Source organism: Setaria viridis, chromosome 6 (genome assembly GCF_005286985.2).
Source record: "Setaria viridis chromosome 6, Setaria_viridis_v4.0, whole genome shotgun sequence".
NCBI classification, from domain to species: domain Eukaryota; kingdom Viridiplantae; phylum Streptophyta; class Magnoliopsida; order Poales; family Poaceae; genus Setaria; species Setaria viridis.
This window is the reverse complement of record NC_048268.2, coordinates 14,674,495-14,693,586: the sequence shown is the minus strand read 5'-3', so window position 1 is coordinate 14,693,586 and position 19,092 is coordinate 14,674,495. Positions and strand designations below refer to the sequence as shown.

Sequence of the window (19,092 nt, the reverse complement as noted above, 5' to 3'; positions counted from 1 at the left end):
TTTTGCACAAGTACATCAACGAGGATGTTTCTTTGGGAGCTTGGTTGATAGAGTTAGATGTTGAGCATATTGATGACCGCAGACTATGCTGCGGCACTCCACCTGGTGAGTTTCTGTTACTCTGTTATCAGAATGAGTTCAGATTGACAGTCTGTTTTACTTGAGTATTTATATGGTACTTGAGAATTCTAGAACTAACTAAGTTTAGAAGGTAGCAGGTCAGTTCATTGTGAGTTAGTATTTATTCTTGTTCATTTCAGGCTGAAATTGGGAGACAGTCAGCATCAGATCGTCAATGGGAGGTCTACAGATTGGTATCTCGAGCTCCATTGTCACTGCCCACAGTTGACTGCTCTGTCAAGGTAAATGGTGATGGGAATGCCGAAGCTTCATCTAGGCCTCCAGCCCTCCACTATGTCGTGAATTTCAGAGCTGGCAGTATATTTATATTGAAGCAATGCAAGACTTTTGGCAAGTGATGTTTGCTGGAGTTGCATCTTCTGATCAACATTGAGCATATGGTCGCTGGCAACAAAGAAAGTAGAGATTGCACACCACAATGATTGAGCTTTTGATTGGTTCAGGGGATTACTGGATGCTGACACAGATACATGCATGAGCCGGTCTGTTGTAAAATATTTTACTGGAGATGTTGTTGTCCTCCTGCGTCTGCTTCACCACCTTTGCCTTGTTTTCCTGCCTCCTTCATACGTTTCCTTGTATGATTGCTGCTTGTACTTTCAGAATAGAAAGAGAGGAGTAATGTAAAGCTCGGCCTCCTCATGTAAGCGCAATTTGTACTTGTTTGTAAGGATGCATATACATATATGATACATTGTGCAAAAGTGCAATTGTTTTTGCAAAGCATATGTATTCAAGTTAAATGGTCAGTTCGTTCCATACTATTGAATTATTTGGACCATCCTTCTGGAAGCTGCCGTAATCCTAATCTCACCACCAACCTTAACGTGCAATAAAATATTCAATTTGAAAACTAACTCTATCCATAATCTCCAAGACAGAATTCAACATTCAAGATAACAGATTCAAATTGGTAGGAGATATCCGGATATCCATACAGTACAAATTCCTATACAAATAGATAACCCCCATCTGGGAATTTGTCTCACGCCTCCATCTCCTCAACATGGAGCAGAACCATACACCTGACGCAGAACACAAGGAGCATGCCCCACCTGCGCGACTTGATCCAATCACACCTGCGCCATCCTATCCAGTAAGTTCAAGCCTGCAACAACAGTTCATGATCAGTTTATCAATACAACATGACATGGAAAAAATTATATTTGTCCTAATTTTTTAATCAGATCCATTCATCCCAGGGAAACAATGGGGTGCAGGCCATCTATAATGGTAACTTGGAGGATAACACTGATGATGAATCAGATTATGAAGACCCTACCGTTACCTTTACTGAGGACCCATTCACCTATCCACCCAAGATAGGAAGGAAGCCAGTACAATTTTTTTCTGCTCTTTTTGTTGCCATCATCATATTTTAAACCGTTATGATTTAATTAATCACAATTTTATAGGTGTCAAAGGCCTATGGTGACATAATGGCCAAATTACACGTCATGGATACCCGGGAATACAGGGACTACAACTACCTAAAAACTGCACAGGATTCAATCTGTCAGCAAGTTAAAGAAATTACTAGCGCCTTTCACACAATTCAACGTTCACTGATTGACATTAAGTGTTACAACCAGGTAGGTACTGATCAATTTTGAATCCTACATGTGAGTTTGACTTGTCTACTCACAACCTTGTAGCCTGAAGAGCAGATCAACAAATTAGGATTGACACAACAGAATGTACCACAAGGGCGACTGATTTCAAGCACAGCTGGGGAGGCATCTAGGCCAATTGATGAAAAAGTAAGTTCTATGATCATGATACTAAACCAGGTCCCTATGATAGCACAAAAAGGAGGCGAGGCGAGTCGGATAAACCTGATGTAAAGAAAGGTAATATGAAGTGTTTCCAATCTATAAAGTATGACATTAATTTATATCGGTAACTGATACTATGTGATGATGTGATTGCAGAGTTCAGCTGTTTCATGGATGAATTTCTTCAAGTTATGAATATAAACAGAGGCAACGATGACGATATCATTATCAAAATAAAGGGTATTGTATTAACAAGAAAGGAGATTTACACTTTGACTGTAAAGTATGACTACGACTCTTTCAACAAATGTTTAGATGACAAGGTCTGTCCTTAAACATTGTTCATTTACTTGTTGTTTAAGATACCAACATTAAGATGTGAAGTGGAGTGTCATTTAAGTACCTTGTTCTTACTGTCCTGATCAATTAATGGTTCTGTTGCTTCTGTATTATATTGCTCTATGTCAGTTGCCACCTCCAGCTGCAATAAAATAACGATGCATCAAAACTTTAATTAGTAATTAGATAGGCAAGCTCATGCAGATAATTATTGTATCATGCAGATAGTAGATGCACGCATACATGACATGCGGGGGAAGATCTCGGACGACAAACGGATGTTCACCAATGTTTACTTGGAGAACACGCACATGCCTGCAAGGTTCCAGTACACACAGAGACATGAGGCTGACCTATTGATGAGGACACCACGAGTACATCTACACCAGCAGCACCTCAGGCGCCTCCAGTTGCTCCTCCACCTCAGGCGCCTACAGTTGATCATCCAGTTGGGCCAATCACTCGGGCCGGTGCGAGAGAATTAAACTTCATCATGCTGTTAAGGAACGAAGGCCCATCGGAATAAGAAGATGGCCCAACAGGGTAGCCCAGGTGGGGCGCCTAGGGTTGGGCGCGCGTGACCCCTTCGGACTCCAGGGGCTGCGCCCCCTTTATTTAGTCCGAGTCCTTTTTGTTTACGACTTGAGTTTTATTTTACATCTAGCTTTAGCTACTCTTGAACACGCGCAAATACGCGCTGTCCTTGTGAACTCCACCTTCGAGTGATATTTAGATTGCTCGCCTCTTTTTCTTGTTCGTTCTTCGATTGCGGACAGGAATCGATCTTCGTGATCAGGCTGATCTCGCACCGGCGAGGTTGGTAACCATCGGGAGTTGGTTCAGCGATTGCATTGACGCTTCGGGTTCGCTCGTCGTAGTCGGATCGTGAGGGTCTACTTCCACCAAGTCGAATTTATCTCCACTCACCGAAAGATCGGGCACTCCGACTCTATCAAGTGGTATCAGCTTTCCAGGTTGATCGGTGAGTTTTACCGAGTGTTTTTCCCTTCCTACAGTCCACAAAAACCAAAACAAATTTTTTTCAGGATAGATCCTTTGTCCCAGCAACCGTTTAGCCTCGCACATTCTTTCAATAAGTGTCTTTGTTGAATTTGTGTGCCTACTCGTTCAATTGTTGCTGGTTACTTGTGTTTAATCTCTTGTTTCTCATTTTTCCTCTAACCCTAGTTTTCGCCGCCGCCGCCGTTCCGCTGCTCGCCAACCCTACCACGCCGCGCCCACAGCTCCCCCTCGCGACAACCGTGCCGCGCCATCCCACCCCTCTGATCGCCCCCTCCCTGTCCAAAAAAAAAAGAGAAAGATAGAAAGCAATCACAAAAAAGAAGGAAAGTGCAACAAAAAAAAAGAAGGAAAGAAGCAAAAAAAAAAAGAATCCAACAGGGAGAAGGAAGGTGATCCGGTTTTGTTTCGGTGGAAACTCCCTTTGCGCGCGCCGTGACTCCCCCTGGGTCACGACTCTCTGGGGCAACTTCCCCCCCCCCCCACGCATTCCGTGCCAGCTTTTCATATCCGTATCTCTCTTTCTTGGTACTTTTTTCTGAGGTCCGCCTTACTCTAGAGAGAGAGAGAGAGAGTATCTTTTTTTTACCGGAATACCCCTGTACTTTCGGAAAAAGTGTGTGCCACAATTTGCTCCTTGTGATCCTCTGTGTTCCTATTATCAGTTTTGGGACACCCTCTGAGAAAAAAAAACAGAAAAAAAACAAAAGAGGTGCGCCCTCTCCACCTTTGCCTCTGTTCTTTCGATTTCCCTTGTTACCAGCAACTCTTGTTACGTGTTTCGCACTATATTTCAACTTTGCATTATTATTTGATTGTGCTAATCCTTCATTTGAGTGCAGCCTTCCCAGAACTCCACATAGTTCTACGACGAGCATATTTTGTTTCTCCAGGCAATCGCTCCTCCAATCTTTCGCGAGTTCCACCGGTTGGTTGCAGTTCGCCCCTGTGTGCGTGGTAAGAACGGATAAGAATTTGATAACAGCACTAGTGTGAGCGCCTTGTGAGCCATTACACCCCTGTTTTGTCGTCGCTTTTGTTCTTGTATTTGCGCTAACCATGGCAGTGATGTCGACGCGGGGGCTAACCAGCTGCAGGGCATACGGGCACAAGTTGAAGGGCTTGTCACCGACATTCAGACGATTCATGAATGGCTGGACTCGACGATCTCCTCGACGACCGAGCGGTGTGATCAGCTCGACCTTGCACAGACGGCCGCTAAGGCCACACTCGACTCAGTTGTGGCAAGACTCGATGCATTGCACACAACAGTCGCAGAGTTGCAGCAGGGTTATGGTGGTGACTCGGACCAGGATGATGGCGACCGCCGAGGCCGTGCCCGCCGCGTGCCACGCCGTCCCGGTGGTAATGATTCCTTTTCCAAGATTAAATTTAAAATTCCACCTTTTAATGGCAAATATGATCCTGCTGCATATCTTGATTGGGAATTAGAAGTTGAACAGAAATTTTCATGCCATGATATTCTTGCTAATTCTCAAGTTAAAGCTGCTATTAGTGAATTTACTGATTTTGCTTTAATTTGGTGGCGTGAATATAAACATAAACATCCCAATACCATTCCAACCACTTGGGAGCAATTAAAAACTGCTATGCGCCACAGATTTGTGCCTTCTTATTATGCCTGAGATTTGCTTAATAAAATGCAACGTTTTCAGCAAGGTTCCAAATCCGTTGAGGAATATTTCCAGGAATTACAAATAGGCATGATTCGTTGTGGGTTATTGGAGGAAAATGACGCTGCTATGGCACGTTTTTCGTGGTGGTTTGAACCGCGAAATTCAGGATATACTTGATTATAAGGACTACACAGATATGACAACATTATTTGAATATGCTTGCAAAGCTGAACGTGAAGTGCAGGGACGCCGCTCGAAGACATATTCTAACTCTTTTGTAGGAAGAAGCTCGACATCCAACTCCGCACCCGCTCTCCCTGCGCCACCCACGCCCACCACTACACCGCGCGAGCGAACGGCCAAACCTGCAAGCGCTGCCGCTTCCATAGGCGCCGCCCCTCCCACAGGCCGTACACGGGATATTCAGTGTCATCGTTGCAAAGGATTTGGCCATGTGATTCGGGACTGTCCGAACAAGCACACTTTGCTTCTTCGTGAGGATGGTGAGTACTCTTCCGCTAGTGATTCTGAAGATACTCGACATGCGATGCTTGCCACTGACCATGCAGCTATGGAGGTACATGTCAACCCGGGCGACGCCGATAGGTATGAAAGTCTTGTTGTGCAGCGTGTTCTTAGTACACAGGTTGCCCCGTCCGAGAAGAATCAGCGACACACTCTTTTCCATACCAAGGGTGTTGTGCAGGAGCGTTCGATTCGCATCATCATCGACAGCGGCAGCTGCAACAATTTGGCGAGTACCACGCTGGTTGAAAAGTTGTCTTTACCCACTCGTAAGCATCCACATCCATATCACATTCAATGGCTTAATGATGGTGGGAAAATTAGAATTACTCGATCAGTCCGTGTTCCTTTCTCCATGGGTGCTTATTCTGATTTTGTTGATTGTGATGTTATTCCCATGGAAGCATGCTCTCTGTTACTTGGGCGACCTTGGCAATATGATACTGATAGCTTACATCATGGTCGTTCAAATCACTATTCTTTCATGTTTAAGGGTCAGAAAATAATTATACATCCAATGACACCTGAACAAATTCTTAAAGATGATCTTGCTAGAGCTGCTAAAACTGCTAAACAACTTGACGCATCGCCATCTGTCAATTCTGAAATCAAGTTGAATGCTCCTGTTTTGCTTGCCACACGAGCTGATTTTGATGAGTTACGCGATGCTCCTTTGCCATGCTATGCCCTTATATGCTCTAGTGTGCTCGTTTCACTTGATGATGCACCATCTTTGGATATTCCCCCTACGGTTGCTAACATTTTGCAGGAGTACGCTGATGTCTTTCCAAAAGATTTGCCACCGGGACTCCCACCACTTCGTGGCATTGAGCACCAGATCGACCTCATTCCCGGCGCACAGCTTCCGAACCGCGCACTGTACCGTACAAATCCGGATGAGACGAAGGAAATCCAGCGCCAGGTACAGGAGTTGCTTGACAAGGGTTATATTCGTGAGTCTCTTAGCCCTTGCTCCGTTCCCGTGTTACTTGTTCCAAAGAAAGATGGCTCATGGCGTATGTGTGTAGACTGTCGTGCTATTAATAACATTACCATTTGCTACCAATACCCTATACCACGCCTTGATGATATGCTAGATGAGCTTAGTGGTGCCATTATTTTCACTAAGATTGATTTGCGTAGTGTCTACCATCAGATTCGCATGAAATTAGGTGATGAATGGAAAACAACTTTTAAAATGAAATTTGGGTTATATGAATGGTTGGTTATGCCGTTTGGTTTGACAAATGCTCCCAGCACATTTATGCGTTTGATGAATGAAGTTCTGAGGCCCTTCATAGGATTGTTTGTAGTTGTCTATTTTGATGATATCCTCATTTACAGCAAGTCTATGGAAGAGCATTTAGAACATTTGCGTGCTGTTTTTGATGCATTGCGTGCGGCCCATTTATTTGCTAACCTCGAAAAATGCATGTTTTGCACACAACGTGTCTCGTTTCTTGGCTATGTTGTTACTCCACAGGGCATTGAGGTGGATAGCAGCAAGATTGATGCCATTCGGGAGTGGCCTACACCGACGACGGTCACACAAATTCGAAGCTTTCTTGGCCTTGCAGGTTTCTACCGCCGGTTTGTCCGTGATTTTAGCTCCATTGCAGTGGCTCTACATGAGCTTACAAAGAAGGATGTTCCCTTTGCTTGGAGTGATTCGCAAGAGGTTGCGTTCAGCACCTTGAAAGATAAGTTAACCAATGCTCCTCTCTTGCAGTTGCCTGATTTTACTATAGTGTTTGAGCTTGAATGCGATGCTAGCGGTATTGGGCTAGGTGCTGTTTTGTTACAAGAAGGAAAACCGGTTGCTTACTTTAGCGAGAAATTAAGTGGTGCTAGCCTGAATTATTCTACTTACGATAAGGAGCTTTATGCTTTAGTGCGCACTTTGCATACTTGGCAGCACTACCTTTGGCATCGTTAGTTTATAATTCATTCTGATCATGAGGCTTTAAAACATATTTGTACCCAAACAAACCTGAACCGTCGTCATGCTAAATGGGTAGAATTCATTGAGTCTTTCCCTTACATTATTAAACACAAGAGCGGGAAGGAAAATGTCATTGTTGATGCTTTGTCTCGTCGCTATACCATGCTGTCACAGTTAGATTTTAAAATCTTTGGCTTGCAAACTGTGAAGGATCAATATGTGCATGATGCTGATTTTAAAGATACTTTCGCCCAATGTATTCATGGCAAACCATGGGGCAAATTTCACATACAGGACGGGTTCCTGTTTCGCGCTAACAAGCTGTGTGTCCCAGCTAGCTCGGTTCGTCGTTTGTTGTTACAGGAAGCGCATGGAGGCGGCCTCATGGGGCACTTTGGCGTCTACAAGACGCATGAAGTGCTGGCTGCCCACTTCTTTTGGTCCCGGATGCGCGCTGATGTTGAGCGCCTTGTTGCACGCTGCACTACTTGCCAGAAAGCTAAGTCACGATTGAACAACCATGGTTTGTACATGCCTTTGCCTATTCCTACTTCCCCTTGGCTTGATATTTCTATGGACTTTGTTTTGGGATTGCCTAGAACTAAGAAGGGGAGGGACAATATTTTTGTGGTTGTTGATCGTTTCTCCAAAATGGCTCATTTTATACCTTGTCATAAGACTGATGATGCTAGCAATGTTGCTGAATTGTTCTTTCGCGAGATTATTCGTTTGCATGGTATTCCAAATACAATAGTCTCTGATCGTGATGCTAAGTTTCTCAGTCATTTTTGGAGATCACTGTGGAATAAAAAGGGAACTAAATTGCTATTTAGCACCACTTGTCACCCTCAGACTGATGGACAAACTGAGGTGGTTAATCGAACCTTGTCCACTATGCTTAGGGCTGTTTTAGATAAACACTTGAAACGTTGGGAAGATTGCTTGCCTCATGTTGAGTTTGCTTATAATCATGCAACGCATTCTTCTACAAAGATGTGTCCTTTTCAAGTTGTTTATGGTTATATTCCTCGGGCGCCTATTGATTTGTTTGCACTTGATGCCAAGGACGCCCCACACATAGATGCCGCTGCACATGTTGATCAAATGATTAGCTTGCATGAGCAAACTCAACAAAACATTGCTGCTGCTAATGCTAAATATCAGGTTGCGGGTAGTAAAGGGAGAAAACATGTTACTTTTGCATCGGGTGATCTGGTTTGGTTGCATTTGAGAAAGGATCGTTTTCCTACCTTACGTCGTTCTAAATTGATGCCACGTGCTGCTGGTCCTTTTAAAGTGCTAACCAAGATTAATGATAATGCTTATATCCTTGACCTGCCTGCGGAGTTTGGTGTTTCCACGAGTTTTAATGTTGCAGATTTGAAACCGTATGTGGGCGAAGATGAGGAGTTGCCGTCGAGGACGACTTCCGTTCAAGAAGGGGAGGATGATGAGGACACCACGAGTACATCTACACCAGCAGCACCTCAGGCGCCTCCAGTTGCTCCTCCACCTCAGGCGCCTACAGTTGATCATCCAGTTGGGCCAATCACTCGGGCCCGTGCGAGAGAATTAAACTTCATCATGCTGTTAAGGAACGAAGGCCCATCGGAATAAGAAGATAGCCCAACAGGGCAGCCTAGGTGGGGCGCCTAGGGTTGGGCGCGCGTGACCCCTTCGGACTCCAGGGGCTGCGCCCCCTTTATTTAGTCCGAGTCCTTTTTGTTTACGACTTGAGTTTTGTTTTACATCTAGCTTTAGCTACTCTTGAACACGCGCAAATACGCGCTGTCCTTGTGAACTCCACCTTCGAGTGATATTTAGATTGCTCGCCTCTTTTTCTTGTTCGTTCTTCGATTGCGGACAGGAATCGATCTTCGTGATCAGGCTGATCTCGCACCGGCGAGGTTGGTAACCATCAGGAGTTGGTTCAGCGATTGCATTGGCGCTTCGGGTTCGCTCGTCGTAGTCGGATCGTGAGGGTCTACTTCCACCAAGTCGAATTTATCTCCACTCACCGAAAGATCGGGCACTCCGACTCTATCACCTATGTGAAGAAGAAACAATGCACAGGCGCGCAGTTGCATTTAAATACGTCAGTCATGAAATGGTACGACATTTTTACTTAACTGCTAGTCAATACTACATTGCGTTCACTACTGATTACAACATTTGTAGGTATTTCTCCCAATGCGTGTGCAGACACACTGGTTCTTGGTGGTAGTGAACGCTTATTTGCGAACTGTACAAGTATTGAACTCAGACAAACAATTCGTTGCAGAAATAGTAAAACAAGTCAGGAATATGGTGAGGTTTAAGTATGCTATGTACTGTTTCATTTTGATTGCTCATTATGAAATAACATTATATGAAATAGGTTGAAGGCTTGCACTGTTATTTGGAGATCATTCAAAATGATGAGAAGGAGGACTACCATCAGTGGAAGGATTTTAATGTGAAGACCTGGGACATCGACATGCTGGGTGGATTACCGCAACAGGAGGACAGGACATCATCCGGCCTATTCATGCTCAAGTACATGGAGCACTAGAATGGTTACAGACTACAAAAAGGCTTCACACAGAACCTTATTGATGAGTTCAGATCTAAGCTTGCAGCTATACTGGTGAACTCGGTCTTCAATGAGGAGCAGACTATGAAGGGATCCCCTGAGATCTAGATCGACTCTTACAATTTAAAAAGTTATCTTCAGTTTTAGTTCCTACAATTTAAGTGTACTGCTATTCAGTGTGTTAAAGGGTATCATTATCGCAAACAAGTCTGCAAACAAAGAATTCACGAAACTCACATTAAGCATCCTGACCTTGTCCTTGTCCGGGATAAGACACAGGAGGGGGACGAGCTGGGAAGGGTCCTTGCCCGTGGAGTCCTGGACACTGGCGCGGAGCCGGCTGAAGTCGTCTGCCTGGTCGGCGCCGGCGGCAGAGCTACTGCTGCTGCTTGGGGTCGGGCTCCCAGGCGAGCGATGCGGGGCGAGGGGGCGGCGCGATGCGGAAGGCGACAGAGAAGGTGGGCGCGCAGGGGCGGAAGATGAGGTAGACGGCGCCGGCGGAGGCGGCAGCGAGGAGAAGCAGGAGGAGGATGGCGGCGCAGGAGCAGCAGCAGGCGCGGCGGAGGAGGCGGCGCCGCGCCGGGCGCGCGGCGAGCTTCTTGTAGCGGCGCGCGGTCCGAGGGGCGGCGAGAGTGGGCGCTGCTGGAAGGACGGGTGCAGCTACAGCGGCGTGGTCTCCGTGGCCGCCGCCGCCGCGCCGGCGTCAGCGGCTGGTTGGTCGGGTCGGCGCGATCCATAATGGATCTGGGGCGGCGCGATGCGGGGCGAGGGGTCAGCGCGATCCAGAATGGATCGGGGGCGGCGCGATGCGGGGCGAGGGGTCGGCGCGATCCAGAATGGATCGGGGGCGGCGCGATGCGGGGGCGGCGCGATGCGGGGCGAGAGGGCAGCATGAGTAGGGTTATGTGCACGAGATGTTGTTGGGCCGGGCCGTTTCTCCAATTCGGCCTAGTACGGGCGAAATAAACAGAGAACTATATTATTGCATTATTGCATGTAACACCATCTAAAAAGTTTATAATTTATGATAATATAAAAAAGAAAATAGTTTGTGACAATTTAAGTTTCGTAATTCAAAAACAACGGTATACTTTGTTTCAATTTTTAAACTTACATGATGACCTTATAGTTTGTGTCATAATTCAAAAACAATGATGTAGTTTCATAATCCATGTAGTTTGTGTCATTATGTTCGTATTAGATGAAGGCGCGTGCTTTGTGACTTGTGGTCTTCAAGAGTACATGTATGACCATGTAGGGGAACATGGTACATAGAAAAATGCATGATAGGCCAAAGGTGGCAAACAATTTGGACTGACATAGTGACATGTCAAGTAGCTGTCGAGAGCAAATTGGGTACATGCCACCTTAGAAAACATATATATCAACTTAAGCTCATAATTTTGAAATTACATGAATTTACAAAAAAAATGGTAATATTCCAAAAAATATTGAGTGTTTATATACTAAAGTAATGATAGATATTGCTAAATAAAAAAAGTTAAAAATGGTGACTTCAAAAAATTCGTAAAGGAGATTGAACCCATTTCAAGGCAAAGTCCACCGCCTAATCCACTGGGCTACTAGAGTACATTAATTACATGTGCATTAATAAATTTATTTGTACCCTTCATCCGGCCCATGTAGTGGCATGATATTTCCCTTTGCACGTTGGAGCCACAACAAACGCCGAGAATAGGGTACGGGAATCACATGAATCTACTGGTGCCAGGATGACATACAGCGCTCTCTCGTCCAACCTGCTCTTCCCTGAAACGTACCGGACTCGCGCTCTCTCGTCCAACCTGCTCTTCCCTGAAACCTACCGGACTCGCGCTCTCTCGTCCAACCTGCTCTTCCCTGAAACGTACCGGACTCGCGCTCTATCGTCCAACCTGCTCTTCCCTGAAACGTACCGGACTCGCGCTCTCAACAAGTTTGGCACTCAGGATGCTGTTGGACGTTGCTATGTGGATGTTGCCGCTCCGTGGACTCCTTTGAGGTCAGGTATCACCGCAACGGGCTTCTGTTGCTCCAGAACTACGATCCGACCAATGCTTTGTATCATACTACTATATTCAACACGATCATATCACTTAGAGTATCCCGTCGCATTGACAAGGTATCAGTAATTTGCTTGGAAAGCATTGACAGAAAAACGTTAGTTGGAAACTGTGCTATCCCGTCGTTGGAGGCATGTATTAGCTTACAAACTCTTCACGTGAGGCCTAATTTAAACAAACTCTTCACGTGAGGCCTAATTTAAACAAACTCTACACGTTTGGATATCATAGCACCTAATTTAAACTAACACTTGACGTTAGATAATAAAAACAATCTTGCTTCACACGGACTCACATGGACAACAAACTTGGCAGCTGCAGCGGCAGGAAGGCAGCAGGCAGCGGCAGTTTACCATCTTGCTTCACATCAGACAACTCAGCCACCATGGATGTGGACGGAGCTACTTCTTCGGTGCCACCCATCAATCCTGACACACAAGAGCAAGACCATACACCACCTGCGCAACAGAAGGAGCATGCACCACCTGCGCTAATTGATCCAATTACATCTCTCCCATTCAATCCAGTAAGTTCAATCTCATCTGCAACGATAAAGTTTATGATCAGTTTTATCAATGCGACATGACATATAAAAAAACTGAACAGGATCAGATTCATTCAACCAATTTTGAGCCACCAAGGCAGATCAAGAAGCAACCAAGCTCTACAAGCCGTGTAAGTCTTGCTGCCTGCTATGAAAAACAACTTAGAAGGAACAAGACATATACAGTGATGTGCATGTGCTTGTTCAAGACATATAGAGTGGTGCAATTGGAGTACTGGTACTAATGCTATGCGAGGGTAATGATCAGCCATATAGAACAGGGAGCACTAGGTTCAAGCGACCATACTGATCAGCTCATAAGCACTAGGTTGGGTGAATTTATGCGACCATACTGAAAACAGCTACAAAGTAGGAATTAAATAGAAAATAGAATAAGGATATACAAACAAGAACTAATCCCAGCTGATAACGAGGGAGGGAAAGGATTGAATTAGGTGTACCTCTACACCTGGTTCGTGAACTTTTTCATTTGTAGGTGTGCCTTTGGTGTGGTTCAGGTAGCGATCAATTGTATTCTGCAAGCTGAGAATTGTTCCAAGTGTTATTGGATATTCTCATTGTTTGGATCAATAAGAGAAATGCTCCATATACCACCACTTGCCTGCAACTCAAGAACCATGCACATTTAAATAAGAGAATACATTATATGCACCTTTCATTCAGTCTCTTAAAATAATTATGTCAAATTTAATCAACAGATGATATGAAATGTTGTTTCTAACTTCTGAGTTCATTCAAGAATGGTACACTCTTATCTATAGATATTGCACTCTATCCATACTACATGATAGAACCTCAATATAAAAATGCACAACACATATATTTATGGGGCAATATCAATATAATTCAGCTAAGTATCGTCCAACACTCTTATTGTGCAAAAGATATAATATAGCCAAGAGAGAATCAAATCCATGATATATCACAAAGGGTCAACAAAGTCATAATGATGCATATGATTTTAGAGATCTGTTGCACAAAACTTGCCTAACATTAGTATCAGGTATCAATCTATGTACGGATTCTAAAAGTTCTATTTTAATAAAGAGATAATTAAACTTAGGAGTTAATTAAAATGGTATATAAAAGAAACCACTTGAGTATGTACATAATTTCGCAAATGACCTCTGCATATGTTGGCCTAAGTTACTGTCTACTAAGCTAATCCTAACTGTAGCAGTTTTTTTATGAACACAGACAGACAATATGAGAGAACAATGCAATTCCTGCATAATGATCCTCAAGGATAGCTATTTTTATTTTTTTAGGTGTAAAACATATAGGTCACCTATATATATAAGTGAGTAGGATGGCCACAGCAAACAATTGTATACCAAAATCTCAACACAGTATGATTAACATTTTTCTTGTCTTTCTAAGATTATTAACTCGTATGTCTTAATATCCCCTAATCGAACAAAAATATATATCTTTTTCCTGCTGGATCAAAACCCTTAATTAGAAGACTATTAATACGTTTATTGAAAAAAAAAGATCAACACCAATTACAAGAAACATACCTGAACTTCACATAAGCTGCAGAAAAACATCCCTAATTATTATTTTCCTTCAGGGTACATGTAAATGCTCGCAGAAATTACTAGTAGAGATTATAAGCGTGTTGAACCAAGAACAAAAGGATGATGTTGAGAAAGCAGGATTTGGTCTTTACTTAAGCTTAAGGACATAGAGATTCGACGCGAGCTATGCAAGGAGATTGCGGACAGTTTCGACTTAGACAAAGAAGAATTCAACATTCAAGAAAACAAGGTGAAAATATCCATCAAAGATGTTGATAATATACTAGGCCTTCCATCCCAAGCCGATGAAATAAAGGAGCCTCCAAAGAAACATGTACCTGGTCTGTTTGACAAGTACACATGGAATGATACTACTAAAATTCATTCATCGGAGTTGAGGGAATATTTAAGCAAGAACAAAACCTATGGTGATGACTTTATTTGCATATTTGTGCTGTACACCATTGGTTTCTACTTGTGCCCAACACTACAGCCATACGTCAAATCAGATTATCTTGGGCTCGTTGAAGAAATTGATAATATCAAGAACCTGAACTGGAGCAGCCTGGTTCTTAATTTCTTGATCAGAAGCATACGGGAATAAAAGGAGGTAAAGGCAGCTAATCTTAAAGGAAATCTAGTTCTCTTGCAGGTATGTACATTGCATATATTGAACAAAGATTCATGACACTATGTTTATATTCACAGCAAAAACAACTATAATTTTTTTAACTACAGGTCTGGTACTGGGAGAAGGTGTCTATGTCTCATATTTACCCTACATTGGAACAGCCTGGAGGGGACAAACCACTTATGCAATATTGGGATGAAAAGAGAGCCAAAGAACGATGCAAACTAGCACGCAACCATCATTTTGGGGAAGGGAAGGTAAAGGAATATCGGACATCAGTAACCATCTCATTACTTTATACAAACCCTAGCAGCTACTAACAAAATCCTTATTTCTATTCTATGTCAGATTGTTCATGACATTACAAGACATAAACATAACAACTCATGCTCAATCCCCCAATGCCACACAACATCAGAACAATCGGACCAGGGACAAGCTGATAGCAATCACAAAATTATGCAGGAACTTCAAGAGTTCATTACCAATCAGTACAGGTTACTATCAAATCAAATTGATGACAGGTTCAATGCACTTAACAAGCGGTTCGATGATGTAATACAAGAACAACGTGTAAGTCTGTTACCATATTATTTGGCATACCTTCATTCAGTTCCGAGCTCGACTACCATAATTTGCAGCCGTTGCTAACTTGCAGGAATCAAGGGCAGTGGTAGAACCTAGAAATGTCATGCTTCAGGCGATGGAGACACATATAGGCAAGCCTGAAATCAACATAAAGGAGGATAAGGAACAACCAAAGCACAAAACTACAGCGAGGAATCCATCGAAACGTCAAAAAAAACCCATCCAACAAACAAACATCCAGTATGAGTACAATATTGGCACAAAACGTCATCGACCCAACAAGAACAAGGAAAAAGAAGAGATCCTAGATGTTGCGATGCCTGATGAACCACTATCAACTGATAGCACGTCAAATGGTACTACTCCGTGCGAATTTCTTTACCAATACATAGATAATATTAGTCATCTAACTATTATCCGCAGAGTATTTGATCAATGCAGATGAGTTGTCCACTGTCCAGTACATCAATTCAACATCACAGGATAAAGTTTTGGTTGATATTGGTTTTTACACAGCAACAAAGAAGGATCTAGAGTGCCTTCTCAACAGTGAAATGTTCCTGAATGATTCAGTTAGTATATCTCTACATAAAAATGTTACTATTTCAACAATACAATCTAAAGAAGTTTAACTTGCAAATAAAGGTTATGAATGCTTACATCCGAATACTAAAAGCACAACCTAGTATCAACGAAAGGGAAGATGGATATGCCTATCTAGAGACAACTTACAATGCCAACATGATATGTGGGGATACCATCACTTCATTACGAAATAAAGAAGAAGGCAACTTCCGTTTATATCGGACATTAACTTATCTCAACAATGACATGGTACAGCTTGCATCCTGTTACATCTATAAATAGTTGATTTGACGCAGGAAAACATCTAATGAAATAAGTTTTTTAGGTCTTCTTTCCAATCAACATTAAAGATTGTCATTGGTATTTGGTGGTCATCAATGGTCGTAAGGGTGTCGTTCAGGTACTTGACTCCAAGGGGACTCTCACTCGCCGGCCACAACTACATCAACTGGTGATACACTAATAATCTGATACCGACTACTTAATAACAAATTATACATGATTACCTCAACCACTGATGATTCTATTGAACTCAGTTGCAAGGGTTGCAGAACCATATGACACGCCTTGCAGACCTACAATTGATCAAAGAACATAGGTGGAAGGACACCCAAGTCAAAGAATGGCCAGTCATTGAATGCATCAAAAAGACAATCCAGACTGACAAGTACAAGCACATCAACACCTGTCAATATACTCGGGTTCCCATAATTAGTTCTTCCTAACTTGTGTAAATACAAATAAACTCGCAGTGCATCGTGTGGACTATTCACGGTTAAATTCATGGAGCTTTGGACCGGAAACAAATTATCTTCCTTATTCACACAGGTAAGTTGAACAACATAAATTCAGCAACCCAATCTATGCCCATCTTACATTAAGGCTAACAGGCATTTGTATTTGTTATGTGCAGAAGGATATGACTAATTTCAGGCTCAAGCTAGCTGTCACATTGGTTAACTATGCCTGGAACAAAGTGAAGGGAAGTCCAGGATACAAAGCTACCGATGCCGAGGAGACATACACGAAGCAAGACAATGAAAAATAGATTACATTCCATTATTTCCGTGTTTCACTTCATTATCTATGATGATCGAGTATTCCAAACCAATCAAGTTATTTTCATTTCTATGTGCAGATCCCTACTTTAGATGTTAATAGGAACATATCATATACCTCAAGGTAGTTTAACTTTTGTCAGGACACACCAACTGCCCTACAGGTCTAGAACAGCACCTATTTCCTCCCGGTCCTCACCGTCTGCGCTATTTTTTTCAAAAAAAAAAGAACCATCACAGGCGTTAAACAATTACACCTATTACCTCATTTAGCCAATTCTGAAAAATCATAATTGGATAAACAATCACCAGAGCTACTGTTAGTTTCAACATCACAGAGGTGCCTGCCTAAATCATGCTAGTGAATTCTTTCATTTCTTCAGATTACTAAAGCATCTTCATTTAAGCAAGCTTGCAGTGATTCAGAGCAGCACCAGTTCCTTTCCTAGAATCAGTAAGAAGCACAATAACCATACCTCGTCTGAATCGGGTACTTTGGGAAGAGCTCCGCGAGGATCCGGCACAGCTCACTGCGGTGCAGAGTCCGCTCGGCACAAACTGGAAAGGAGGGAGGAGGAGGAGGACAAGGAGGAGGAGGTGGCGGACTGGAAAGGGCTAGCGGCGGCGGCGGTGGTGGCAGCGAACTGGAAAGGAGGGAGGAGGACGAGGACTAGGACGAGGCGGCGGCGGACATGAAAGAGCTGGCGGCGGCGGTGGCCCAAGCGAGAGCGACGGGAGGCGTCCAGACGGTGGGGGCGTGCGGGAGGCGGCGGCGGCCGAGCGATAGGAGGAGGCCTGCGGCCTGGAAGATCCGGAGGCGAACCTTGCGGCGGGAGGCGGCGTGGAAAAGCCGGAGGCGGCGTGCGTGCGGGAAGAGCCAGAGGCGGCGCGCATATCCTAAGCCGCGCCGCCGCCCGCCGCCCGCCGCCCGCCCGTAGTCGCCGCCGACCCTTGGAGTCTCCGGCGCCCGCCGCCGCGGAGTGGCCGCCGCCGCCCCAATTCAACCCTAGGTACCGTGGAGCAGTAGCGCGGCGCGCATCTCCTGAACCGCGGAGTCGCCGCCGCTCGCCGCCGCCCGCCGGAGTCTCCGCCGACCGCCGGATTCTCCGCCTACCGCCGCCGGGGAGTCGGCGCCGCCGCCCCGTTGCAACCCTAGATGAGGCTGCGACGGATTGGAAATGAGGAGGCCCAGTCGCAACCTCCAACTGATTGGAAATGAGCAGGAATAAAAAGAAATAACATTACAGTTAACAAAGATTTCATTTGATCTATTACAACATTGCCACTTTACATCTTTCCAATAATACCCTTATACTACCCATATTACCCATGTATACTACCTATACTACAGCTTAAGGTTTTAGTAGTATACAATTAATCTCAACCGTTGGATCCTTCCATACGAGTCCTTTTCGAACAGTAGTATAGAGTAGTATTGTCCACCGTAAAGGAGCAGTTCCAAATACCCCTTGACACCATGTTCGTTGTTCAACTCGACACCCAAATTTCTTCTGAGCCTTCCTTCCCTCTTCTTCGGATTTGCATGTGCAGACGCGGAATTAATGCATTGTCAGTTGTTACAGTCGTCTACGCGTTTGATAGACATTCAGCCAGCCATTCGAGAAGAAATAATTGAGATCGAGGGAATCAAGTTGCGTGCATTTGAATCGAAGCAGAAGCCCTAGTGCATGTGCTGCGCATAATCTTCATGGAGACATAATCGATAATAGCAATATTAATTCCGTAATAATGCTGATTGCCTTGCAACTTGCGTACGGGTGTAAGAGGCATGCAACTGCAACCTAACGCGGCTACGTACGCGCTGATCACGCTGGGAATAATATTGAGACTTCATCTCCCCGCCGACCAGGATGCACTTTGCATTGTCGCTGGCGTCTTCGAACACCTGAATTGACCCAATTGAAGGATGCGCGTGCATCTATCCATCTCTACTTGCAGGACACACGTGCTACACATATTGTTTTCATTATTAGTATTTGATGACCGCTTGCCAGAATGTAGCGAGCTGCAACCATGTGCACTGTATTCGTTACATTGCATTTGTTTTTTGGTTCCCCTTTTTCGTATCTCGTTGCATGTCATCCCGCAGGAAATAATTCGGTTGACGATA

The 19,092-nt window shown here is 44.1% G+C and overlaps 1 long non-coding RNA gene across 7 annotated transcripts; it reads right to left on the bottom strand.

Moving 5' to 3' along the window:
• Window positions 1-12,098: 12,098 nt before the first annotated feature.
• LOC117860541 (uncharacterized) lies at window positions 12,099-18,189 on the bottom strand. Of its 7 annotated transcripts, XR_011898423.1 has the most exons (7): window positions 17,438-18,181; window positions 17,080-17,163; window positions 16,410-16,478; window positions 15,334-15,455; window positions 13,020-13,180; window positions 12,638-12,703; window positions 12,099-12,556 (listed from the first exon to the last, which is right to left on the bottom strand). It is a non-coding gene; the product is annotated as an uncharacterized lncRNA (long non-coding RNA). The 7 variants fall into 7 exon arrangements; XR_011898422.1 differs by having other exon boundaries at window positions 12,638-13,180; window positions 17,438-18,189; XR_011898421.1 differs by having other exon boundaries at window positions 12,099-12,703; window positions 17,438-18,180.
• Window positions 18,190-19,092: the final 903 nt, after the last annotated feature.